The sequence below is a fragment of the Lissotriton vulgaris genome, chromosome 5 (genome assembly GCF_964263255.1).
Source record: "Lissotriton vulgaris chromosome 5, aLisVul1.2, whole genome shotgun sequence".
NCBI lineage: Eukaryota > Metazoa > Chordata > Amphibia > Caudata > Salamandridae > Lissotriton > Lissotriton vulgaris.
Window position 1 is genome coordinate 1,081,146,842 of NC_141693.1, and position 26,532 is coordinate 1,081,173,373.

Sequence of the window (26,532 nt, forward strand, 5' to 3'; positions counted from 1 at the left end):
GGAAGTGCCTGTCTCTACCCTTCCGCGCCCTCCGCGCAACGGTGCTATCACCACGCCGGAACAGGGCGGAGGGAGGCTTCTCGGACCCCCTGACGATCTCCCAGAGCAGGTAGGTACACTAATGAAGTAACGTGATGACATGCGTTAAAAAAAGAAGTAGCATTTTTAAAAACAATATCGTGCTCAGAGTAAAAACAATTGCGTTCTTGTTCTCATTGCCCAAACAAAGATTAGCACACCGGCAGTAAGTGGCCCTGCCACAGCCCACTCACCACTGTAAGCGGTGTAAGTAATTGTACCATATACAGACAGTCAAGCACCTTAGTACTGGTTAGCAGAGGTAAAGTGCATAGAGTCCTTAACGCCAATTAAATTGGCTAAGAAAACAGGAAGGTAAAGGCAACATGTTTGGGAATGACCCTGCAGAGAGGGCAAACTCCAACAAGCATGAATTGGGGAAATTTGAATTCCTCCCCAATCAGACACTTTTGGTGCCTTTGCTTGGTCAAGATTTTTCCCATCAGAATTAGTCAATTTTTTGGAGCTTAGAATCATCCAGGGAGGCAAGGCGGCATGCTGTACCCAATGAGTGGTTCCACAAGACCGAATACCTTCACACCAAGGGTCATCTGAATTTTATCTGCTGGTCCTGAGAAGGATAAACTTGTTTTCGCAGCCCAGAGAATGTGTACCTTTGGCGAATAGGCTGGGGTGGTTCACTCTGGACCTTTGGCGGTCTGGAAGCCCATAAAGTCACAGTTTTTCAAGGGTGGTACGAGATGTCCAGTTAGGCAGAGCCCATGGTGACAGGCCTTTAGGACACACAATTGGAAGTCAAGATTCTAGCAAAGGCCACCATTAGGGTCCAGGACAGGTCCTGGTCAGCTGGGCACTTTAGGAAGAAAGCCTCTTGCATCTTGTTGTGAACCTGTAGTCAAAGAAGCCTTACAGTTCACTTCTTTGTCCTGAGTACAAAGGGGAGCGTGGAGAGGCCTTCAGGAATCATCGAATGTCACTGGCAGCAGGTCCAGTCTCTCCTGTGCTTGCACAGGTCCAAAAAGTGCTCTGATGAGAGTGCCTGGGGTGCAACATTTATGTCTGGCAAAACCTAGTTGGTGGGGGTGACTTCTGGGTCCTCTGTAGCTCCTCTGGGATAGGAGTTCCTAGTGGTAACCCTACCCCTTTTGCAGCAGACCCTGTTTTCCCTACTTCAAACAACCACACAGTGCCCCATACTTTAAAAGTGTAAGATCGTGCAGAGCCTGTGTGCCCACCATTAGAGGTCTGGTCATCGTAATGAGACGTCCCTTCCTCTGTGTTTACTTCAAACCAGTTCTGAGCACAGCTTTTCTACAACTGGGTTTGGTGCCAGCTAATTAGCAAGACAAAAGCCAAGGACTATGCTTTTGATAGTGACAATAAAGGTCCCCTTGAAGTAAATGATGCTCCTGGATGCACCACACCAGGTCACCTGACAGGGTAACAAACCACCTGAACACAAGCTATTGTCTCTGCTATGGAAACACTTTTCCCACCTCATCAGGGCTGGTGCTGGAGAGCTGATGTCAATTTAGCCTCCTGGAGCTTTGAGACGGTAGAAAGATAACTTTCAAAAAGTTTATCTTCCGTAATGTTTAAAAAAAATCTAATTCATCATTTAGATAGGCTTTTAAAAATTATTAAACAGAATGGTTTAATCATGTGTCTAGCTGGTTCCAAGCTATAGATGGCTGAATAATATTTATTCTTGCTTCCCGGTGTTTATGGGCCAGCCAGAGTCCCCTTATAGTGAAAATAGCCTTTAGGGCTTTGTCACTGTAGGGAAATGATGACATTGTTTTCTCTATGTTCCACTTTTACATGCAATGAACCCTACCTTTGTGGCTGTCCGATTTACATAGAAATTACTTACTAACATTTAATAATGTCAAAAAAGGTTATTTTAACAGGTTGCACTGCAGGCTTTACACTGCAGCTGCGAGGCTACACAGGGTAGGTACAAAGTCATGTTGGCCTTGCCATTGTAGGGGATGGCACAAACGGTGCTGCAGTCCCCAGGTGGCATTTTACTTCAAGGCTCTGTGTGCACTTTATGCAGCATGGGGTATGGACTCACAGGCAAAGTAAATGTGGCAAATATAAATGAGTCAATTTTAGCATGCTTAAAGATGAAGCACAAGCACTCTTCTCCTGTTTAGCAGGGAAAATTGCATAGAGTTCTAAAACCAGTAAATGCAGGGGGGGAGCAATAGAAGAATAATCTGTGGTGATCATGCAGAAAAGGCGGATTCCCTACACATACTATTCATAAGTGACATTTTTATTAAATTACTACTCCTGAGACCTCAGCCTACAAAACTACTGTAAACTGTCCCCATTCATTGATTTACTCACACACTTATTAACTTAAGCTCATTCTTTCATCAATCCCTCAATCTATTCAAGGACCTATTCAGGCCTTCCTCCGTGCATACACCTATCCATGCACTCAGTCAATATTTATCTTCCCATGCCCCCAGTCACTGATTCAATCAACAGTTGAATCCTATTTCAAGTTCATACACACTCACACACGCACACGCACACACACACACACACACACGCACACACACACACACACACAACGTCTCCAATCAATGAATGAGCACTTTCAATGATTAAAGAGCCAGGCTCACTGGCATTGCCACTGTTTTATAGTCATGTACTAATCCCTTCCCTTCAGCCATTCGAGTAAGAAGTTAAGAAATGTATTTCAGTAACCCCCATTAGGTTCATATCTTAAGAGAGTCTCATTTGTTGTCTATCCACAGTTCGTGGTATATAAAGGAGCATTCTAATTCCAACAATGCTGGCTTTGTTACAGAAGCAAGGTATAACCTAAAAGCTACACATGCAACGCCCGCCCTCAAAAAAGATAATGGAATAGCGAGTAGAAACTTCAGCTTTCACCCATGGAAGGATTTCATGCATTAGCACTAATGCTATGCAAAAGAGTTTAATGAAAAACATCTCAATGAGCTAGGCTTGCTTCAATTAGAATGGAACCAGCAGAAATTGTTCAATGAATTAGACAATGAATATTAATTAGTGAGTTTGTAGAACCTAATTAACCTCTTGATTGGCATCCGCTGCATGTATATGTTCCAATAATTTCTAACAGCAGTAGCTTGAGTGGAAACATTATGGAAATCATGTTCCAGATGAGTGTAGCCTCGAAAAAATTGGAAATGTTTCTACTCAACTATGTTTCTTAATGGATAGCATATTAGTCAAAAACGATTTCCTAATTGCCTATTCCAGTACTGTTAACGGATCATTAAAATAATGTCTATATATCGAATGGCCTTTCCGAATTGTAAAACCCCAAATATCCTGGAGTTTGTTTTTTAAAAGGATTTGCAGATGGTCTCAATCGATTGCAGTACTTTTTTTGTTCTTTGACGAAGCTAATGACGAACTTTCAGTATGTAAATTGCAGACATAATAACCTCTAAGTACTGGTTTAGGTTATTTTGAACGATGACTACAGGGACATTTTGAAAAAAAACAAGTGTTTTGTACTTCAAATGTACAGAATGTTTTACATTTAAAGATGAATAATATAAAGTTGGACATTGGAACATTGGAATATATTACTTATTAATGAACGTGTAATGTGATTCTACTGTTTGGTGTATGTGAACATGTTTCTGCCTCTACATCCTAAATAATTTGGTGACAGTTTGTCAGGTATTTTCTCGTCCGTAAACATGCATTGTGCATAATCATTTTTCTAAATTATGTTTCGTGGATATGAAAGGAACTCTGTGATCTTGTGACCATTTTTTCTTTCGTGATTCTTTAAAATTCTCAGTACATCAATTCTGAAACAGAATTGGCACTTCCCCTGGTCCATCCTCAAATCCATTAAACTATCTCATATACATATCTACACTCATCATTTCCTACCCCAGCGACCTTTTCTGCTAATCTCCATCCCTTACACCTCTCACCATGATGGTCACTCCACGTCTCTGGCTATTTCATGCTGCACGCCCTCTAAGCCCTGTCTTTAAAACATCGCCACCTTTTGTCTGTGTATGACAACTTGCAAAAATGGTACCAACGGTGAGTTTCTTGACACAATACCTGGGCATCTTGATACCGCGCCTGGGTAATGCCTGTATATGGTTTTGTGAATTGCCAAATGTATTTCCTGATACCTGCATCTATCAAAATAGTTACAAAGGTAAGTTATGTAAAATCGTTATCTCCACTAATACAGTTTCTGAATTTCTGACTTTGCATCTGCATCTGAGTAACTTCCCCTCTTCAGGCTATCCCAGTGCAAGTGTTGCATAAGACTTGCTGCCATACTGTGTCCTAGCTAAGCATGGAACACCACACACAAAAGTCCTATGTCTCTTAAGCAAAGGCTTTAAATAGAGGTTTCTGGATATCCATCAGAGTTGTTCAAATTCCATCAAACACTGACTATACTATGTTACAACTTCGACATCAAACAGATCATGCCAAAAGGGAGACTAGCAACAAGCCAAAACTCTCAAACTTGCAGAATAATTTGAGAACTCATCATTGAACCATTTCACATCCTTCAAAGACTCATTCAATCAACTCCTACGTATTAGAAAAATATATTTCTTAAAATTTGCCTACCATAAAACCACAAAGAATATCTAATAAAGCTTATCCTCAATGTCCTCGTGAACTTTCAAAACCTTCTCTTGCTCAATGAATCACTCTTCCATAGAACCAATGACGCTTCCAATAGTTGATTAAGTCTCCAATAATTGAATGTACCATTATGCACAAATTTTACAAAATCATATATTATGGCCTGCGGACCAAGGAATCAAATTATCTTCCTATTGGTAACCACTGTTTACAAAGCACTTACACTTTTTAATACTTGGGAGTAGGTCTGGCTGCCAATAGTTCTTGGGCGGATCATACTGTCCATTGTAGAAATAAATACTCTAAGTCTATTAACACAATGTTTAGTTTACCAGGACCAAGAGGGGAGGGGTTAATTTACCTATTTTTAAAACACAGTGTGCTCCTGTGACAGCTAAGGAACTAAAGTCTGGGGTTACTTGAATTACCATATTATACAAACTGAAGGAAATAGATTTGGCTACAAACTTTGGGGGGCCCTATTGCCTCGCCTATATATATTTTCCACAGTGAAATGAAGTTACTTTACATAGAAGATTACATTAGAGTTCGCCCACCCTTGTTTTGGTTAGCTGTTTGGAAAAACAAGGCGGCATCCCTTACAAGAGATATAATAGAAGATTGCCTTAGCCTTAACAAAGTGTTACAGCAAACAAATGATGGACGGAATTGTTCTTTTGCCCACTATGCCACCCCAATTTGGACCCAGCCATATGCAAATCAGTCTTGATCCCGTGCCTCATGGGAACACTCCAGACCAAACTGCCAGGCCAGGTCCTTCCTGGACCGGAAACAAGCACCATGTGACTGGTTTCAGGGTATGTCACCCTTCTTCCACCAGGCTAGCTTGAATCTGGTGGCACAGTGAGAACAGTTTGCTGTAACACTTAGCCTTAACAAAAGCAAGGGTATTCCATGCAGGAGTGAAAAGTAGTCTGTGCAGGGCCAGTTATGCTCATGTTTTTGATAGACCTAAGATCCTCGATACTGTAAGAATAAAGGAGATTTAGGCGGCTTTATCCAAGTGTTATCATGAGGAAAGATTATCTAATGAGGTTAGGAAATCAAGTGTGGCCCTGCATTTGTATTGTCACAAATGATAATTTAATAGCTGGGTATCTGTATAAATCCATGGGATTTTCCTGAGAGCTGGAACTGTTAAGTACTTATTATGCTTCCCCTTGCGTTTCAACCCAATTTTGACCCTTCTCCCTTTGCCATGTGATGGGAGATGCAGCTAATCTTTATTACATGTTATATTCTCTTATGGATATTGTATGATGTATACAAAGCTTTTCCTACTCTCCATTCTCAAGAGACAATGTATTATAGATTACAGGGAAGCATTTAGAGCACTTTTTAAATTGGGCGATGATGAGCTAATCTTCTCTGTAGGGCCATTTCTGAAATTTGCCATTCAAGCCCATAATTCGATGAGTACTGTATGATGTGCATGTGTATTTTGAATTGATTTGTTTCATACTGATGTTTTTATTTTATTTATTTCTCATCCTGCCTTTAAATGATGTGAATGCTTTAATGATGTTTGTATCTACACTTTTAAGGATATATTTTATCCAAATAAAGAATGTAAATGAAATTAAATGAAGTGATTTTACCCAGGCAATTATAACCACTTACTTGCCTTCTTACCTCATGTCTCAGCACTCTTCTCTCTCCATCACCCGCCTTTCCTTATCATCCCCTCACCCTTTTCTTTCCTTATGTCCTTCCTCCCCATTAGCTAACATACTCATCTTAATATTTGTATTGCATTTTCATGTTAGAATTTTTGTTTCCTATTTTTAAACAAAATGCTTATTTTCTATCAAAATTGTTATTTCATCTAGGAGCTAAACCCTTGGCATTTATTGATTGTTTTGTCACCCTCATCAAGCCATCTATCTCTTACATCCTTATTGTAACTCTAACTCTAGCCATTCCTACCACGTCTTCACCACCAAACCAGTGTTTTGTCACTTTTATCATTCCTTACTTTCTAGCACAGTCCCAACACAATCTAACCTTCTATCCTTCAACCTCATCTGCTCTATCTTACCATCTGACTTCTACTGCCTCACTCAGTCTATCCTTCCATTCCATCTTATAACTCTTTTTGGTATTCACAATTTATAAGTTAATAGTAAATTTATGATTGGAGAGACTTTGCAGTCGGGAGGAGAACTACATACATGAAAAGATAGATCAGGTCTATCTTTTTATGGGCAGAGTTCTCCACACTGACTGCATAGTCTCTACAATCATAGACTCCTTTGTGAATATCAAAAAAGTGTAAAATTACATAAATGTTTAAGTTTACCTTGGTGAATCAGGCCCTTAGTGTGACAATCTCTCAGAGGGGTAAATCTGTCCCACACCAGCTTGGTATATATCATAAAGTTGAAGTAAGCATCTGAATACACGTTCTCTCCTCTTGCCTTTCACTTCATCATGCACTGACGAACATACAGCTCTTACCAACTTTCCCTGTAATAAGTATAGAAGACTTGCTGTATAGTTTTATATATTGCCAATTCGACATACAATAAATAATAATGATGTCATCTTAACTATGTGTACTGAGTGTGAAATGTAAATTCAATACCACTGTTTCTTGTATGCAAAGACTGTGATAGTAAATGTACAACTTCAACAAACAAATAAATCACTGCTACAACCAGGAAGATATTAAAAACATTTGCTGTGATTTCCATACGTCATAAGATTTCTGTTGTATCTTAATGCATCCTCTTCAGTGTTCCATGTCTCCTCTGCTCAGCTAGAGTGTGAGGTTATCTAAAATCTAGCGAGTCTTAGTGGGATTAGAGTTTCAGTTGGAGATATGGGCTGCCCAGCAGGAGGCTCCTGGTGGGGCTTATTTAGCAGCTTACAAAAGAGCTTAGCTATCTACTTAGCTACTTGAAACTAAGATCTCATCTCTGTACAAATACCGGTTTTCTACCCGTTTCATAGGCCACCGATTATAGTTCTACATTATTTAATTTCACTCATTTTCATTTTCTATATATCTGTGATTGATTTTGTATTATAATTGCTGTATGTTTGTAAATGTTCTTGTAATTGTATTGCTAGCACTGGATCATACTCTTCGATTCTATTATTCTTGTGTAACTCCACCAATTTACAAACGTGTATGTATTATACCCTGTTTCATTTCTAAAAATGCTTATTGAAACTATTTGATCTTTGAAACTAAGATCTAATAAACCGTCTTATAATCTATACTACGGCCTCTGAACTTTGATTACAACAATTTCACATTAGTTGTATCATGTTTTCATCTTTATTGTGATTTTTCTAGCTGATATATCTGAATATGTTTCCCGTGTACTCATATTTTACGCCATCGTATAAATGCCACTATACCTTAGCTCACGCTCTCGTCATGCACTGCTAATTACCCCACATATATTTCAAGTGAAAGAGCAAGTGCCCTCCCTGATGCGTTTCGCTCCGCGAACGGAGCTTGGTCACATGACGCGTCAGGAGTAGGCGGTGAAATAAATGGTGATTAAAAGCCCAAGCGCCTAAAGAAACAGGACGCATGGGTTTACAATAAAGCAGACAAGCATTACATGAATATCGTGTCGACCATCAGTACTTAAATGCATCAAGTATACATAACTAGAGACACAAATTAAAGCATAGGGCTCAAATAGGGTGGAAAAGGCCAGGTGGTAAAAAGTGCAAACAATCAAATGCAAAACGAGTCCTTTATAGTAGAAATATACCATAACCAGCTTGTCATTAACGCTAGGAAACCCCAACATAAATCCTGTATAATCTCCCATAATTTCAACAGAGAAAATACCATACGAAATTGAATATCAATTGCTAGTGCAAAATGAGGTTCCTAAAACAAATACAAAATGCTCGGCCTAATACAAAACCACCGTATCAGAAATGCTTGAAAGCTAAAGTGCAAATGCTTGGATAGACCATATATTAAGATGTTAAATACATGGAATGTAATAGGCGGTAGGAAACTCATGTGAAAACCTGCGAAAACAATATAGATATACACATATATATGTACCATTTAGCAATAATAAATCCTCATCCAGAGAATTATACATCAAGGATAAAAATAATGTGTATGAATACATGTATCATAATCAGAGGGAACATAATTCATTATTCAAGGTTAAGAAAGGCAACATCTAATTACAGAAAGTGGTGTAATTCATCAAAAGCATTTAACCCATTGGGGGACCTGGTATCAAGCAGTAGAATAAAAAATGCTTCTCTTTGACGTAGAAGCTTTTCACAGTCACCACCCCTGCCTGGATTAGCTACAGAGCACAACAAAGTATACTTCAGATCTTTCAGTTTTTTGTCATGAACTGCTTTAAAGTGGCGGGCCACCGGATAATTCATGTCTGAATTGACTATGGCCCGGATGGGTTGCAAAATTCGTTGGTATGCTTGCAGTTTAGTGCTTCCAATATAAGAGAGGGAACATGTGCAGGTTAGTTGATAAACTACATAATCACTGCGACATGTAAGATGTTCTTTTATCGGAATGGCTCTCTCATTGAAAGGAGATGTATAATGCGTGCCGTTAACTGCAAAAGTGCAGGCACGGCACGAAGTACATCTATAAAAGCCAGGTTTGTTAAACCAAGTGGTTTTAGGTGAGAGCTCAGGCTGGGTTCTATCTAAAGAGTCTTTCATAGAAGGAGCCCTCCTAAAAGTGATGGCCGGTGATTTAGGCAAGAATAGACCAAGAATTACATCCGTTAATACTATAGGCCACTCAGATCTGATGATCTTACTTAGCTTAGAGGTTTGGGAACAGTACGTGGTGATAAATCGAGCAGTACCCAGACTAGACAAATCAGAAGTCATTTTGATTTTGGGAGTCAAAAGTCCCTCACGTGGATGGGCTAGTGCCTTACTAAGAGCCCGATCTAAATATATATATATATGTGTGATCAAAACTTTCACGTATAGGGAGGGTATAGAGAAGGAACAAAATATACGATAACAAACTCACACAGATTTATATTTACCTAAAATGGTGTGAAGACCAACTCTGGCCACGGGTCAGTTGAAGAACAGAAAACCCCAAAAGTTGCAGTTGCCAGTAGGCCAGCAGGTGCAGATCAGAATCAGGACAGGGAAAACCAGATTTGGATCAGGACAGGACCATCAAACGTTAAGACCGGCACCCACGTTCAGTTGCAACGCCTGCGCTACTCCCTCTCTGCAGCTAACAGCCAGAACCCCGATTGGGTTATCGAATTCACCGACAAAGTGCTTCGCCAGCACCTCAGCTTCCCGGACCCCGATTGGGTCAGCGAATCTTCTGACAGAGTGCTTCGCAGCCCCTCTGCTCTCGATCACCTATTGAGTGCGTTGGGTCAGTGACAGGTCAGCTATTCGGACAAGTCGGACAAATTAACTAACTAAACTTACCCTAGTTAAACCGTTTTCCAGGTCAGTTTACCACCCCCAATGTTGCAAGTGTAAGAATCCCCAAGTTTTATTGGACAAAAGAGGAGGAGAGGTCATCACACCATAGCAAAAGAAACTTTCTACGTCTAATATTTAAATTAATGTTCCCGCCCATCATTTTATTTTTCACATGACATCTTTATTCCAACCGACAATAAATGTTCTATTGGTAAATACATAGTAATAACTTTTGTACATTAGAGCTTCCTCTGACAGAGGTAAAGGGTCAGCTTCCCACGATTTTCGCAGTTCATTCTGATGTTGGCAGAGGTTCAATGCCATAGCGTGTAGACTCGGGTGGATTTCAGCACTTGTGCAGTACAGTCTTCCAATATGAAGTCACATATCATCCCAGGCCCAAAGATTACGATACATGAAAGTGAAAAAGAAACAATTTTAGAACACAGAATAAATGATTGTACTGTATACCACTTATTTCTACTCTATTCCCATTACTTTATTTTTATCTATTGCGTTATGATTAAGCAATACGAACAGCTTAGCAAAAGTAGCAGTGCAAGCTTCATGCATGCGGTTACACAAAGAAGCCATTTTAATTAATAGAACAAACATGTTGTTTGATACATTAAGGTTATAACCAGAGGGCTGAATCCAAGCAAGTCACGTTAAATGCGAATCCTTGCTCCATCAATGGAACAATGAAAGCCATTACAATAAAGGCTTTTAGTACGCCTACCTCATAACGGAACTTTATTTGTTGGAAAAACCTACGTTGTAATGCTTCTGTCGGGATTCGGACTTTGTTGTAAAGGATTGTCATTGTAAAGCACATTTCCCATCTCAGAGGCCTGCACTACATTCTCTTGATTCTGGAGCAGACCTGGAAGCCCTCCTTCTCCCCCAGCACTTGCAAGTATCTCCCTAGCCCTCCTTTCTCCCACGAGACTTTCCTCAGTGCAGAGAAGGATCTTGAATTCACCCAGGGAGTGATGCTGGGGTAGAAGGAAGCCAGGACAATACAGTGTCCTCCATGTCAAAAATGAGTGACAAGAAGAAAAGGATTAGGGATGCAAGCTGGTCCTTCTCAAGAGATTAGAAAACTACACAGAGGATACCAGCCAGCTTTTTGTCAGCCCATTTTCATGGATTTTAGGCCCATTGTTAGACCTTGTAGTTGAATAGAGAGACATTTCCTTACACTACTTAATTCAAGAAAGCATCTGCACTTCTACTTTTGTTTCTTGATTTGCTCATCTCTTCCAATGTGAAAATGCAATTCTCTACTCAGATAGCAGATGAGCTCTGCAACTGATACTCAAGACTTGCAAAGCATTTCTGGATGAAACACAGCAGCCCGACCCTTCGACATTTCCACTGTACTTCACTTCACACTGAGAAGGACTTGCAAGGCAATCACAGGCAATGACGAGTTGACAAAAAATGCTTTTTTTTTGTAAAAAGCACCCTGTGATAGCGCGCATGGTGGGCTTGAATGTTGCAACAAAGCCTGTAGGGGCATATTACCAACGTTTAGCGATATTTACCGCTAACGATGCTTACCAACGAATTTTTTAACGCTAAGCATCGCCGGAAATTATCGCAGAGATAACTTGCTATTAGCAAGGTTTATCTCAGTAGAGATAAAAATCCTCGCGCTAACTGCCAATTGAGAGATTATCTCTGGAAAACCAACGATAATCTCTCGAAGTTTGGCGTTAGCTTGATAATAGGGGCTCACAAACTTAGCCATGATATCCACCTTCCATAGGATATCATGGCTAAGTCAGGAAAATACCAGGTGTAATAAAAGCAGTGCTAACCGTGGTTAGCGCTGCTTTTTTTTTATCACTAACAAGGTTAGTGAAATCCTTGATAATAGGAGAAATGTCGCTTAACAACATTTCTCCCATTATTTTTCTCTGGAACGCCCCCTTTGCATCTCACTAGAGATGCAAGGGGAAGCTTAGAGAAAAAGGGTGCTAACATGTGAATTTGCGTGTTAGCACCCTGTTGCTAATAGGGAGATATTTTATCTCTGCTTACTTGGCTTTTAAAGCCATAAAAGCGGAGATAAATCCCTTGATAATATGCCCCGTAGTGCCTGCAGTAGGAGAAACCATTAAAGAACAGAGGGGCATATTATCAAGGGGGTTTATCTCTGCTTTTTTGGCTTTAAAAGTCAAGAAAGCGAAGATAAAATTATCTCCCTATTACCTAGCTGTCGCTAACACCAGTTAGCGACAGCTAGTAGGAGATAGCGACCATCTTGGGGCCCACTTTGCATGTCAGTGATATTTATCACTAATGACATGCAAAGTGAGCGTGCCAAGATGTTAGCGACTGAAAACAGTCGCTAACATCGCTATCTCCTATTACCAACTTTTGGAGATATTTGCGCTAAGCGCGAATATCTCCAAAAGCTAACACCTGCCCTGAGCAGTTCTTAGCCATGTTATCCAATGGGAGGTGGATAACATGGCTAAGAGCATTAGCTCGGTAATGCATGAATATCGCTGACTTTTCAGCGATATTCATGCATTGCGACGTGGACTCCCCCCCCTTTCCCCGCAAGGTTTATTTGCGGTAAAAATCACCGCAGCTCTGCTGTAAATTTTTGTCTCTAACCAAGCAATAGCGATAATTATCGCTATTGCTTGGTAATATGCCCCACAGTGCTTACAGACTAATTAAGATGTGCTGTCTAACAACCAAAGTAAAAGGGCCAGTCCTCATGAGAGGTTACAAATGAAGACAATGCGGTATTAAGGAGGGATTAATAAGCCTATTAACGATATGGAAGCCAGCATTTACTAAGGGCAATGACACAAGCCAATGACAAATATGGGCGGAGAGTGGGCTGGACTTAAAGTCCATTCTCAAATACAGCATGGCTCGCAGAGCACCACATGCGCTGCCCAGGCTCAACCTAAAAATGAGACAATAAATAAATAAGTATTTGTAAAGCACAAACTACTCACCTTTATAGGTCTTAAGGCACTGGAGGCCATCACAGAAATTAAGTGAGCTATTTCCCAGAGTCACATGGTGCTGAGCTGCGGATCGAACCGGAAACTCTGTAGTCAGCTGCCCTGGCCAGTGCACCACATCTCTCCACTGACAGCAAGACATCAAGAATGGATACTTACCACAGATTCCTCTGCTTCCGATGGGCTATCCTCAACTCACACTGATATGTTTTATTTTTTTGAATGGCTTTCCAAATTCTTATCTTGGCTGAGACAAGTTTGTTTTTGCCATTATGGATTACGGAGTTTGCAGTCTCTCAGGACATGCTTCACGAGGATGCGTACTCTTTCTGAGAATAAAGAAAACGTAAACACATTACTTTTCAATGATCTAAGTGTATTTATTCTTATGATTACCTCACTTTCGATGTATTTAATGGTTGCCCAGTTTGAAAGGATGAAAGGCTGTGCGCTCCGCTCCACTCACAGAAGTCCAGATCGAAATTCCTGAAATGTAATTCACTTAACGTTATTTTCCATTTAAAACCTCTTCAATCAGATTCTGCATGCCAGCATCCTTGTTGCTATTGATTTATTTCAATTAAGAGTCTCATGTTCAAGTAGTGCAATTAGCCCCTGTCAGCATTGATCTGTGTCTTTTCACATTTATAAATAGAATCACACTGCTTTTAAGTGTTCAGCATGCTCTCTCTTGTTTCAGCATACGATATAGCCGGCCATGAAAAGCAAGCAAACAATGACCATGATTTAGACATGTTCTTTATTGCGAAATCTTCCTATTCTAGAGGATGCTGTAAATCTGAATGCAGGATGATCGCTTTTGGCCAAAAGGACAAACGCTGTACTGTCGGATGTTGGCGGTAATTACACAGGAAATTATTCCATATGTGGTAATTCTACCAATGACATGAGGTCTCTGCCTGCTTCATTCATTGGGGCAGATTTATGATAACTGGCGCATCCCCAGGGATGCGCCAGTTATTTTGCGCCGCTGCTCCGCCACCCATGGTACACCGCATTTACAATGCGGCGCACCATGGTGCAAAAACGGCACAGATGCGTGACGCATCTGTGCCGTAAAGGTGGCGCATTGCTGGAGTTGCGTCGCAAGCACGACGCAGCTCCAGCAAGGCTCGGGGGTGACCCATCTTTACAATGCTGCGTCAAGACCTACACCTGCTTCAAGCAGGCGCAGGGTTTTGACGCAGCATTGGCCTGAAAGTGACTGAGTGAAATCTTATAGATTTCACTCAGCCACTTTTGCAAGGTGCATCTGCCCCGGAACGCCCAACCTGCGCCGGAACGCCCAAGGTGGTGCAGGGCTTTACAACGTGACGCATCTGCCTAGATGCATCACGTTGTAATGGGTCGTAGGGATGCGCCACGTTTACGCCGCAGTTGCGTGACGCAAACGTGGCGCATTCCCAACATAAATCTGTCCCATTGTGTTTTGGAATTTGGCCGCCTCTAATCAGTGTTCGCGTTTGACGTAGGTTACGTGTTTGCGTTTTGAGATTACGGAGCCCTTCTCAGACTGAAAAACTAGCTATGTAGCTTGAGTTCACGCTCTGTGCTACACGTATGGCCACGTTTCCCGTATTTCTATGAATACGTTTGCGCGATATGTTTCTACCTTGGGTATTCTCTGGTGTGTTTGTTTTCTTGTTTTCAAATCAATCATTCATAAACCATATACATGAATACAATGGAGTACATGAACAAAGTTCTGTTCAGAAGCAAGTAGGTTAATTTACTCTTCTTGTTTTCTGCGTTTCAATAACTGCCTACATTTTGCTGTCTTCAATATAAACATTTGTGTTCTTCTTACAGACTAACAAAATATGCTTCACCCTGGGCTTTCATGAGGGCCTGGGGTTTTCTCAAGGCTTTGGAGATAGCCTCTTAGTGTGTACGCTGCATAAACAAGCATGTGCAATGCAAAAGGTCTCTCATTTGTGAGAGTTTAAGCTATTGGCATTGTAAGTGACAATGCCTGTTTTTTTTAATCTGTTTTGCTAATTAACACATAAATAACAGGCATTTTCATTTACAATGTCAACAGCTAAAAGTCTTGTAAATGCAAGACCTATTCAAAGAAGCGGCCACCATTTTTCCCGGCTGCTCCGAAAGGGAAAACGTGCATGGTGTGCTGAATGTTGCAGGAAAGCATGTTGTTTCTGCAGTAGGAGCACGGCATTAAAGAAAATAGTGCTAACAGACTAAAAAAGACATACTGTGTAACAACTGAAGTAAAAGGGCCAGTCCTCATGGATGGTTACAAATGAAGACAAAGAGGAATAAGACAAATTTTATAAGACCCACTAAGTTATCTTACCAAAACACCTTACCTTCACAAAAGTAGATACAGAACATTCAAAGCACAGATATAAATGCCTGATATACAAAACAATTTGCAGGCGCAAACGTTGTGATTTTCAAAATCAGTGGGTTAGTGACCATAAAATCTTTTTTTCTATATGCTAAGACCCTTTTGCAATTCAGGAAATCCTTTCCAAACAGCTCAAAAGGGTTTGTGATTCTTTCCCAAAGCACAGTCAGGAGGGGATATGAAAGGGGCATCTCCTCCAATTTTTGATTCGCAATAACATATGCCAATACTTTGTAACTTTAACTGTGGTTGCAAACTATTGAAGAGCTATCGACCTCTCAAAGGAAGTGGGAACATTTTCACTAAGGAGAAGCTATCCCAGTTGAACAGTTTCCTTTCGGGAATGTGTTGGGAAGCCTTAGGTTGTAGGTCTTGGTCCACTGGACTACTTCATGGTTTCCCCATATGTCCTTCCAAACAGGAAACATTTTTACATTTTTTTTATAACAACACCTGTTCCTTTAACCTCTTAAGCGCTGCTGACGACCAACGGTCGTCACGAGCGCTACCTCCCCAGTGCTGCGCACGTCCATTGGACGTCCATTCAGCACTAGTTCAAATGGACAGCGCAGCACTGGGGAGGGATATTTACACGCAGCTAAGGTGCTAAGGTACACACACTGCCTTAAAAAATATATGTTGCCAGTTAGGGAGATAAAAATCAGGGATGATGGTCTTTTGTTTTTTGCTGGGAACCATCTCTGTATTAGTAACTAGCAGCCCGCCCCAGCGTTGCCTGGGGCAGAAAGGGGCTGGGGGCAGCATTTGATGCTTGCGTGCCATCCCTCTGTGCACACCCGCTTCCGACCCCCTCCCTCCTCGACTCCCTCCCGCCCCGACTCCTCCCGCCCGTTCCTCAGGGCACACCCGCTCCGACCCCCTCCCACCCGACTCCCTCCCGCCACCCTCCCGCCCGATGCCCTCCCGCCCTGACTCCCTCCCGCCCTGACTCCAATGTGCATTTACCTTACCTGAGCTGCTGCTTCTTTCCCGCGCTCCTCACTTCATCGCAGCTCCATGTCTGCCGCTCGTCATGACGCACCTGAGCCGCCACTTCTCCCCGCGCTCCTCACTTCTCCGCCGCTCGTCATCACGCACGTCGTGGCCAGCGCTACGTCGCGGCCAGCACAGCATCGCGGCCGGCGCTACTTTCAGGGCACTACTTTTTTAAAAAAGTTACATTTTTAAACTTACGTTTTTTGTTTATTTTTTATCGCCTATGTCCATCTGCACACCCTTACAATTTCTACAATGTATCGGGTGTGTGGATTGGTGCTGTGGTTCCCGAGTTTACCTGGCTCAAAGGTGTGTGTTCTCTCTTTATAATAGTAGTATAGATTATTCACAGGGGATTGCCAATTGCAACCTGCCTAATTAATATTTATTATGCAGATGATTTTGTGACCAACTACTGCTGGATATTTTCTGACATAACTTATTAGTACATAGAGTACATTGTGCATAAAAGGCAGGTCAAAAAATGTTGATGTGCAATTTGCATCCACTATTTGTGTCATGCTTTTCTTACACCAGGGCCATTGAGAGGCAAAGGGTGATATGGAAAAAGACAGGTTGAGGAAAAGACAGGCCAAGACTTTGAGATGTTTCAGTCAGTGATAATGTGGGTGCTAGAGGTGCTTGAGGAAAGAAAAATAGAGACTAGAGAAATAAAAGAGGAGGGAAGAGAAAATATATGAAAAAGGCATATTGAATGTGGACTGATACAAATAGAATGTTAGAAAAAGGGAAACATGAGGACGAAAGGGGAAGAAAAAAATAGCTAAAGGAAAGAGAAAATGAATGAATCAAGTGAATGGCTGAGAGGGGAAACAAAAGAGTATCGAGAAGTGTGTGTGTGAGAGAGAGAGGGAGAGAGTGCAGTGAAATAGAAAAGGGATTGCGAAAAGGCTGTACATTTATTGACATGTGTGATGACATTCATAGGTAAGGCTTTGTTGAAGCAAGAAGACAAAAAAAATGTCAATGGAAATTCTTACTAATGTTCCTTTGGCTATAAAATGCCAACAAAAATCAACCACATTATTTTTAGATATCACTGAGATTAATGAGATATAAAACTACTGCCTACATACAATATTTTGTCCATACTCATAGGTTCAGATTTGCAAAAATATTACAGTGCTATGTGAAAACCACGACTGAATTGTAGAAGGAACCAGCTACTGATCCTCACTGCTTGGTTCATGCCATGGTCTGTGCCTGAACCCGGTGAGTGTGCATGCGTAAGATTGAGAGCATTGACATAGAAAATAACACTGGAACAAAATACACATTGCAGCAAAGGCTATACCACGTTAATGGGAAGGTCTCCCGTATTTACAGCATGTGAAACTAAGCAATCGCAAATGAGCACAGATCCTGAAATAGAAGTTCGGTGACAACCCCCCCCTAACATGTTTACTACTCTCCCAACAAATCTCAACAGTCTCCAGCTGTGTCACTAAATGCTGTGTGTATGTTTACAAATCAATGGTGCACTAGACGCGAGCAGTTAATTTGGTTACTTATTGGCCTACTACCCCTGCTGCTTGATAATAGCAGGGCGCTGAATGAATTTGAATTTGAATTTACAAGAATTTATAAAGTGCGCATATACCCGGCGGTTTCATGGCGCTAGAAGATGCTTAACCCAGAGGCAGAAAGCGGGGGAAATACTGAGATGGGAAGGCATGTGAAAAAAGAAAAGTCTTAAAAGCCCTGCGAAATTCAAGGTAGGAGGGAATCGATCTAACGTGCAGGGGGGGGGAATTCCAGAAAGTGGGGGCTAAGACAGCAAATTTCAAACCCCCTGACCTGCTTTTTTTAAATCGGAGAACAGAAAGAAAAAATTTAGTAGAGGAGCGGAGTTCTCTATTGGGGCAATAAACATTAATGGCGGATGAAATGAATTCTGGGGCAGTCCCACCCCACAGCCTGAAAGGTATTGCAGCCCAACTTAAAGAGGGCCCGTTCTTTGATTGGCAACCAATGTAGAGATTTAAGTAGGGGGGTGGTATGGTGAAATCTAGGCAGCCCATAAATCAGGCAGGCAGCCTGATTTTGGACTAGCTGAAGGCGACGGAGGGCATATGCAGGGGGCGCCATTGTACACTATGTTCCCGTAGTCCAGCCGGGAAAGGACCATTGCCATTAAGATCAGTTTTAGGGCAAGGAGAGAAAAGAACCGGGAGATTTTCCTTATAGTGCAAAGGGGAATAAAACAGGAAGAGACAACTGAACTGATCTGAGAATGGGGAGTGAGGTGTTGATTAAGTGAGATCCCAAGTGTTTTGACTGAAGAAGAGGGCGTGGGGGTAGTGCCCAGGAAGGTGGGCCAAAAGTTGGGCGACCAAGGACTGGCAGTGCTACCAGTAACGACAAGTTCAGTCTTGTCCGGATTTAATTTAAGATGATTGCAGTTCATCCAATCACTGATGAGCAGCATGACAGATTGGAAGTTGTGGATACTAACAGGAGAGTGTGAAAGATGAAAAATAAGTGAACAGGGTGAAAATGAGACTGCGAGAAGCCTAGGTTTCATGGCTAATAGCCACAGTATCACATGTGAAGTTATGACACACATCAGCTTGCAGGGACATGCCAGTGTATGTCTGGATTAAAAGCATTGCACGTACAATGCGACTGCGATTTCCAACGCAATTGCAAATCAAACAAATCTATTGGCATCAAAAGGCATTTAAATAATAGCCTTTATTATCATTCTACTCAACAGCATAATAGTTAATGCGAGGCATTGTCATTTTTTTGTAAACGATGCCATGGGCTTAAAAAATAAAAATGTGCTGTTATAAGGCAAAACAGGCTTGGAGTGCATAGCACTGTGTTTGCCCATGCCTTTGCATCTTGGCGTTACAAGTGTAGTCCATTTTGCCAATGGAGTGTTTTTGTTGGGAGGGTCCCTTAGAGTGTGCTCGTATTTTGCAACCTTCAGCTTTAGTCAAGTGACCGGAGTGCCTGTGGGTGGAGTCGATACCTCGCACATTATTGTGGCATTAAAAGAAGAGGGTTACAACTTCTTGCAAGCAGGTGCATGGTGCCCATGACAGACCGCCCCAATGTGGGTGATGTGCGATGATGCCCCGGTTACTTACCGGTAATCTTCATTACTCCGAGTATAGTCTTCCTCGCCACATGAGTTACATAGTGAGCTTTAGCTCCACAACAGAACCCTCCAAAGCAAAAAGAAACCACCTCCCACCCCCTCCCAACATGGCCGACCAGTCCCACCTGACCTCTATAAGAGGCGGGCCGGCCCAACCAATCAGCCTGATCTACCAAGCAACCAATGAAGCCGATAGCCAGACAGGGAGGGGGCGAGGGAACTCATGTGGCGAGGAAGACTATACTCGGAGTAATGAAGATTACCGGTAAGTAACCGGGGCATTACCTCCTCGTTAGTCTTCCTCGCCCCCTGAGTTACATAGTGAGCAAATACCCAAGCCAACAAGGCTTCATTGCCCACCATAACAACAACACCACCCGGTGATGCAGAGAAACCAACCCAAGGTTGATGTATAACAACAGAAAAGAAAACAGGGATCACAGGAAACCTGAAATCAAGACCTCCAGGAAAAGAAGGCCAACCCGGAGTCGCAGCTCCAGCACTCAGAATGGCCCCAGCGAAGTCCCCCCGGGACGGCCAGAGACCCACCTACCAGGCGGGGGACGACCACGCCGAAGCCAGATAAAACTCCACAGAGGAGACACCCACTAAGGGGGCCCAGGGAACAGAGCCACACCTCGCGGACCGACCCCGGGCCCCCGCCGGATCCACCGAACCCAGCGAAGCGTATGGAAGGATGCCAGCCTGCGTAAGCCCGCGAACCAAGGTGGAACGAGGGCAAGCGGCCCGAACGAACCGGGCCAAAAGACACAACCCAGGACATCCCACCGGGGAAGGAAAGACGTGCGGCCAAGAGAAGGCAAAACAGCACGCCGAACAACCAGCACGGACAAGGGAGGAACCTCGCCGGCCGGGAAAAGCGGCAAAATACCACCTGAGTCTGAGGCCCCAGGGAAGGAACCCCGGGAAGGACACGGGGGACATGCCAGAGGAGCAACCCTGTCCGGCAAAACCCGCAAGAAGGGCGGGGAGCGGAGGAACGACCCCCGCACGCCCATCCGCCCAGCAGACACCATCGCCACCAGGGAAAACCACCTGAACGGCGAGGAACCGCAAAGGCACCGAGGGCCGGGGCCCAAAAGGGCGGACCCCGAAGAGCTCGTAGAACGAGAGAGAAAACTCCTGTGGTACGCCTCACGAATTTGCGAGACACCCCTGCGCAGGGGCCCTGCAAATCTCCTCTGTAACGAACCAATATAAGTATATGTGCAGCCGAAGTGAGCACCCAAGGGGGAGACCGGCAGAGCGCCCGTGGGCGAAGGAGAAATAACATCGGAGCCAAGCGAGCCACCAGGGAGACCAGCCCGTCGAACATCGGACCGTGGAAGGCCCGCAAGGCAGCCCAACGGACCCACCGGGACCAAGCCCCGCAAGGGGTCCACGGAGGCTGGGACAGCACCAAGCCGACCGCGCCAACGCGAGAAGGGCGCCCAGCGCCGGGCACAGGATCAGGCCTGCAGAAGGAGGCGGGCCAGCCGACAAGAGCCGGCTCAACACTGACGCCGAGAGCGGGGGACCCAACCATGGTACGGGAAGATCCAGGATCGGTCAGGAGGCTCGAACCGCCAGCTCGCCCAAGGAGAGGGTACCCGGGGCGGTTGACCCCGCCGGGATCCAAATACCGGAACGCACCACGACAAGCGTGTCAACCACACGCGGGTGCCAGGCAAAAACTGCCACCTAGGGATACCTCCCCCGCCCAGGCCGGAATCGAACCCAGGCCAGTGAGGGCCGTCTGCACCAAAGGCACAAGACTCACCCGTGAGCTAAAGCTCCCTAGTTATTCACCCCTGCAATGATCCAAAAAGAGACCACGTGCCGCCGAGGCGAGCACCCCGGAGCATCCCGGCCCTGCCCAAGCGAATCCAGCCGAGGACCCGCGATAACAGAGGGCACGGGGGAAACGCGCACATCAGCCGAATGGCCTCGCAAAAGACCGGGCACCCCCAGGACCCAGGTGGAGAAACCAGAATCCGGGCAGGAGGGCCGAGACCCCCACCGTGAACAGAGTCACCGGAGGCAGACCGAGACGAGGCCCCAGGCGCTGTAGCACCACCGGGGTCCGGGTGATACCAGGCAACGAAGGAAGATCCGACTCAGTCGATCCGCCTTCCCCTAGTCGGACCCTGCGGACAGGACAGCCCGAAGGGCCAGGACCGGCTACTCCGCTCAAGAAAACAATCCCCGAGCAAGGAAACCAAAGGGAGCGAAAACAGCACCCCCCCCGAAGGCTGTCACAGCTCCACACCACCAGGTCGACTGTCAAGACCTGGGGGCATTGAAGCACAGGCGCAAACGACGGCAGGTCACCCTGTTAGCCAGGAGGACCGCCAGCAACTTCCGCGTTGCGTGACTGCCGGAGACCCAATCGGCCCGGCGCCCAAGGGCGCCCCCCCCTGAACAAACCAGAGGGGAGGACGGGGCCCACCGAAGGAGGACAAGCCCGAGACGGGCACCGAAGGGACCACCGCCCCTAGAGCAGGGAGCCGACGGAGGGGAGACACCGCCGAACCAGACGAGGCCAAAATCTAACACACGTCCAGACGGGGAACACCCCGACCCCCGCCCGGTGAAGAAGAACCACCAGGCGGGCCAGGTGCCAGTACCCCTAGCCGGCAGCCCCTGGGAACCTCAGGCAGACACCCCACCCGGAACCAACCGGGCCCGACACTGCAGAAATACTGAAATCAGACGAGATCAGGCGCAGGCAGGGCGGAATTGTCCTAGACCCCACGGGCCAGAAGGCAAACCCAACGGAAGCATCCGCAACCGAGGGCGGGATCCAATCGTAGGCCGCAGCCAACAGCACCTGGTAATCCCAGGCGGACTCCCCTCCAGTCACCAACCCGGCCCGACCCTGCTTAACTTCCGAGTACGGACGAGATCAGGTGTTTTTAGGGTGGTATGGCCACAGGCTCCCGGCAAGCCCTTCAGGGTCGACCATGGAAGGGGCCGGTACCCCAACCTCTCGATAAGGAGGGACTCCGCGGAGAATCCGCAAGGCCAGCCAGCCCGAAGAGCCCAAGAACCGTGCCAGCCACGGCCCAAGAAGGGACGAAATGGAGGCGACAGCCCCCCCCCCCCCCGGGAACCCCCTGGAGCGGGACGGCCGAAGCCAGGATCTCGGGATGACCAACACGGGAGCGGCCCCACCAGTACCAGACCGGGAAACGCCGAAACCGGGGCCCGGAAGCCCACAAGAACGCACCTTGTGGCGACCGACATCCCGTATCCGGGAGGAATGGCCGAAGGGCCCCTCCCCTGCCAGGGCGGGACGCCCCTCAAAGAGGACAGGCCGACAAGGACGCCGGAAAGGACCCCGCATGTGCGCGACCTCCCAGCCAGAATAGCGCACCACACGACTGAAAGGGTCGCAAGGCGTATGTACAAATGCCTCCGCGGAACCGGCATTCCCCCCGAGGCGACCACTCCCGGACACCCCTAAGGAGGAGGCCAAGCATTTAAGTATTTGTACTGCGTTGGCCGGGAAACGAACCCGGGTCAACTGCTTGGAAGGCAGCTATGCTCACCACTATTCCTATGGAGAGAAAGTAGCCAACTAACATGATCAGGACCTTTTGAGCCCAAGCCCCGTCGCGGCGGGGAATCGAACCCCGGTCCCGGGCTAGACCACTGTATCAGAGACTGCTGCTCTAACCAATGGGCCACAATACTCCACCAGGGCCATACACCCCACCGGGGCCACCGAGAGGGCGACGAGGCGAGGAGGGGGCAGGGCCACCCGCCGCACAAGGACCTCGATGGGACAGCGCGGCAACACCAGGAGACCCCGCAGAAGGCGATAGAAGAGGAGGTTGAACCCCCGCCACCTGAGGAGAGGCATCGCAGCACAGAAGAGCACCCCGCACACTAGGCCGGCGCTCCAGAAACTCGCCCACCCGACGGGTCAGGGCGAGTCCACACCGCCTAGAAATACCCGCCGAGGCGGTGAAGTGCACCCAGTACTCGGGTTAAAACGCCGCCTCAAACAAACCTCAGACTGTAAGTCTGCTGTCAGTGTCTGCACGAGGCGAGGACAAGAAATGTATCACACCACACATGTCTTCATTAAGTAGGTCAAATGAATTAAACATGACCTCAGCCTCACGCTAAGCGTGTAAAATGGACAAGCCCCCTTGAAAATATCCCACCTTGGGATACTCCTACAGCACAGGCCGGATCCGAACCCTGGCCTGTGAGGGCTCGTCCCCACCAAAGGCACAAGCCTTACCTTCGAGCCACGGCACCTTGGTCCCTTCCAGCCGGAACCACACTGACGCGTAGTCCGCTGCCCTAAGACGGCAGTACAATTCGCTGCGCCTGCAGGAGATCGGCGTGCACGGCTGACCAAGGCAAACACCGGCACCTTCGGAAATCCAGCCCCGCCCACAAGAGGCGGGAGCCCGCCGGAGCCAACCCCAGCGCGGCAAGCAGCCGCGGGCCGTTGGGGAGGAGGAAAAAAAAAAACTCACGGACGCCTGTGTATTATGGACAAGGGCGCCACGTTTTCCGAGACCCAGGCCGGTCTGATGGGAGCACCCGGACCCGGCCAGCTGAGCCCCCGAGGACCCGTGGACAATCGAGGAAGGACCGCGCCTGCCCCCGCCGAGTAAGTGCCGTGCTCCATAATGCCTACGCAGTGGTCACCACAAATCAGCTGTGCCCTAGTACACCGCATGGGACAGACACAACACCTAATATGCAGCGAAAAAGTCGTATGCAGAAGCGCTTGCAGCCCTGAAACCAAGTAAAACGCTGTTCCAGGCAATGGCACCATGTGACGCCCGTTCACAAATTGAGGCGCATGGAATCATGGCAGGCAGAATTACAACCTGAAAGCTGTGACACAGCATGTGAAATCTGAGTCCCACGCAGTGCTAAAACACATAGCCCAGGCAGTCCCAGGAAAACACGACACCCATCGGGCAGCCCAGCCACCCGATGGGCGTAACATGCAAACATCATCACAGAGTCATGCAAGCACCCATAGGCGCATAAATGCCAAAGCGCAGGAGCCCCAAAAGCCCACACAGTGGCCCGGGCCCTTCAGTAACGACCTGGGGATACACGAGGATGCCCAAACACCCCCTATCCCCTGCCGCCCCCCCCCCCCTATAAACCACTGGCACGCTATAGCAGCACCTAACCGGCCCCACAGGACCGGGGGCAGGAAGAGGGGGGGGGATTTCTAGGCATAAGGCACCAGAGACCGCTAGAGCAGGTCCACCACCTTAAAACCCCAGGGCCAGCTCACGCCGGCCCATCTTACCTGTACCGTGCTCTGGAGAGAGTCGTGCAGAACAAAAAAAACAGGCTGATTGGTTGGGCCGGCCCGCCTCTTATAGAGGTCAGGTGGGACTGGTCGGCCATGTTGGGAGGGGGTGGGAGGTGGTTTCTTTTTGCTTTGGAGGGTTCTGTTGTGGAGCTAAAGCTCACTATGTAACCCAGGGGGCGAGGAAGACTAACGAGGAGGTAATAATCTTTTAACAAATGGGCTACAGGCGGACGTCATCTTTAAGGGTGGGGAAGATAAAGACATACCACTATAACATACACCTCTCTCCTCTTAAAGCGGCAACTTCGCTCCTTTTATTATGGATACTTTTTGAGAACTTTGTTTTCGTAAAACAGCAGAATGCATTATCGGTGTGGTGGTTGGTTTCACAGATGCCGCCCCCGAAGGGAGCCTTGAGGGTCGACGCCATACCCGGCGCCGAGCCTTGGTCGGAACCGGTTTTTCACGCCAAGAAGCAAGAAAGCTCCAGCGCCCCCCCCCCCCCCCCGCTGCAGCGACCAGAGGGGCGCCGGCCCCCATTGGGGGCCCGAGCACATTACAAACCCCCCAATGGGGGGAAACCAGGTACAAGGCGGGAAAGCGCTGGGGGGGGATATAAGCGCTGCTATCATAGGTAAGCTCATATCTTTGGGAGCGGGGGGGCCAGCAGAGGTGAGGAAGTTGTTTTGTGGATGAGGCGAAGCTCTGTCAGAGAACGGGGTAAAGCCTGTCGTAGGCTAACAGAAGCAAGAGGACGACCAATGCCCATCCCAGTTCCCCCAACTACAGGCAAGCACCGTTTCTGCAACGAGGACAAGTGACATTCGGGTGCCTGCCGCTGGCAAAAACTTCCCTCTCTCCAGCTCACCCATCGTTCGTGAGGTTAATTCGTAGCAGAGCAGTGACAGTAAGGAAGACCCCCCAGCACCGAAGGACAAACGTTGTGAAGCGTGGAAGGAAACCGGGTGCCCACCCCAGCTCCTCAGGTTGCCCAGCGAGGTGGTGCGTGGCCAGGGAAGGCAAAATATTGGTCCGGGTGCAGGCGAAAGGAAAAGGATGACGGGGAACCCACCCCAGCTTCCACTGCGCAAAAGGACAAACACCTCTGCGGACATAATGCCAAACTCCCAACACCCTAACTGGAGCGGAGGCTGTGTGGGTGACGGATGGGAGCATACCTGGTCAGGCGGCCCCTTCCGGCGGCACCGATAAAGCTCTCAAGGTGGGAGAACGCCCATCGCAATAGCCGCACATGAACAGCTGATCCGCTCTGCACCAGGGCTCCGGAGTCGGGGGCGCACGCCTCCAGGGAGAGGAAGCAAGCGCAAGAACACCGTTTTTTTTTTTAAGGGACAGGTGCCTTGTGATAGGCATCATGAAGCGAAACCAGATGATTTTTAAAGTGACCTGGGACGCCTTTGGGCATTTCAAAGGATTAGTTCTTGGTGCATTAGGCACATTACCAAGGCAAAAGCATCAAGTGGCTCACCACACTCGATCCCAAATTGGGGGGCAGACATCTGCGTTGGTGCATACATTGGAAGCAGCACCTCGCAATGAAACAATTAAGTAGCAATAGCAGGGAGATTGCAAGTGGGAAGCTGCTCTGGTAACGCTGGAGATG

General features: G+C 46.4%; 1 non-coding gene and 1 pseudogene across 1 annotated transcript; both read right to left on the reverse strand.

Annotated features, from left to right (window-relative positions):
- Window positions 1-20,751: 20,751 nt before the first annotated feature.
- Window positions 20,752-20,858, reverse strand: LOC147712032 (U6 spliceosomal RNA). The gene has a single exon (XR_015296263.1). It is a non-coding gene; the product is annotated as a U6 spliceosomal RNA (small nuclear RNA).
- Window positions 20,859-22,430: 1,572 nt separating this feature from the next.
- Window positions 22,431-22,549, reverse strand: LOC147712033 (5S ribosomal RNA; annotated as a pseudogene).
- Between the last annotated feature and the right edge of the window lie 3,983 nt (window positions 22,550-26,532).